Source organism: Mandrillus leucophaeus, unplaced genomic scaffold (genome assembly GCF_000951045.1).
Source record: "Mandrillus leucophaeus isolate KB7577 unplaced genomic scaffold, Mleu.le_1.0 Scaffold225, whole genome shotgun sequence".
NCBI lineage: Eukaryota > Metazoa > Chordata > Mammalia > Primates > Cercopithecidae > Mandrillus > Mandrillus leucophaeus.
The window spans coordinates 1,501,740-1,502,784 of NW_012102310.1; the positions used below are offsets into that span (position 1 = coordinate 1,501,740).

Genomic DNA, 1,045 nt, shown 5'->3' on the forward strand with positions numbered 1-1,045 from the left:
TTTGTGTCCAGCATCCAAAGGTGCTCCTCTTTGGTGCATTTCAGTTTATCTTCCAAGTCATCAATTGTCTTTTCCAGCTTGGCTACCGATCTCTCAGCAAACTCAGCACGGGTCTCTGCCTCCTTGAGTTTATCAGTAAGAATCTTGATCTCTTCCTCATATTTGTCTTCTTTTTGAGAGTACTTTTCTTCAGCAGCACTCAGACATTTCAGGTTCTGGTCCATCAGTCTAATCTGCTCATCCATCTCTCAGCAACGGGACTCTGCCAGCTCAGCTTGTTCCTCTGTGCGTTCCAAGTCTCCTTCAATGATCACCAACTTACGAGCCACCTCTTCATACTTCCTATCTGCCTCCTCTGCAATGTGCTTAGCTTCTTTGAGTTGGATTTCCTGGACTTTCATCTTTTCTTCATCTTTTAAGGCCCGGTTTTCAATAACCTTCATACATCTCTCACTCTCATCAACAGCTTTTTCCACTTCTTCCAGTTTTTGCAGGGCTGTGGCCAGGCGCTCCTGAGCATGGTCCAGCTCCTCTTCAACCAGCTGGATCCTATGGTTCAAGGAGGCCACCTCAGCCTCAGCCTGTTGCCGGGCCCACCTTTCTCCCTCAACTTCTCGTTGGAGGCGCTCAGCTCGCTCCTCTGCATCATCTGCCTGCTGCTGCAGAACCTGGATCTTGCGCTTCACCGCCTCGATGGTGGTGATCCCAGCCATGGTGCCCACCCAGCTTCTGCTCGCGCTCCGGTTCCTGCCTCCTCTGCTCGGCGTTGCAGCCTCCTCTCACCCTTACTTCCCCCGATTATGGCTTGGTACCATCTTCTTTCCTGAGTCATGAGCTCCACTTCAACCTCAGAAGACTTTAATACCTAAAGAAACTTCAGGATGTCTAAGCATCTTCTGGCACATATATATATATACACACACACACACATATATATATATGTATGTGTATATATATATACACACACATATATTTTGACATATTTTGAGATGGCTGTTCAGAGGGCCAACAAACAGAAGTAGTTAAGCTGTCTTCTGCAGGGCAG

At 47.7% G+C, this 1,045-nt stretch overlaps 1 pseudogene across 1 annotated transcript; it reads right to left on the reverse strand.

Annotated features, from left to right (window-relative positions):
* Window positions 1-5: 5 nt before the first annotated feature.
* LOC105540706 lies at window positions 6-783 on the reverse strand (annotated as a pseudogene). The gene has a single exon (XR_001006243.1). The product of XR_001006243.1 is annotated as a tropomyosin alpha-3 chain pseudogene (transcript).
* Between the last annotated feature and the right edge of the window lie 262 nt (window positions 784-1,045).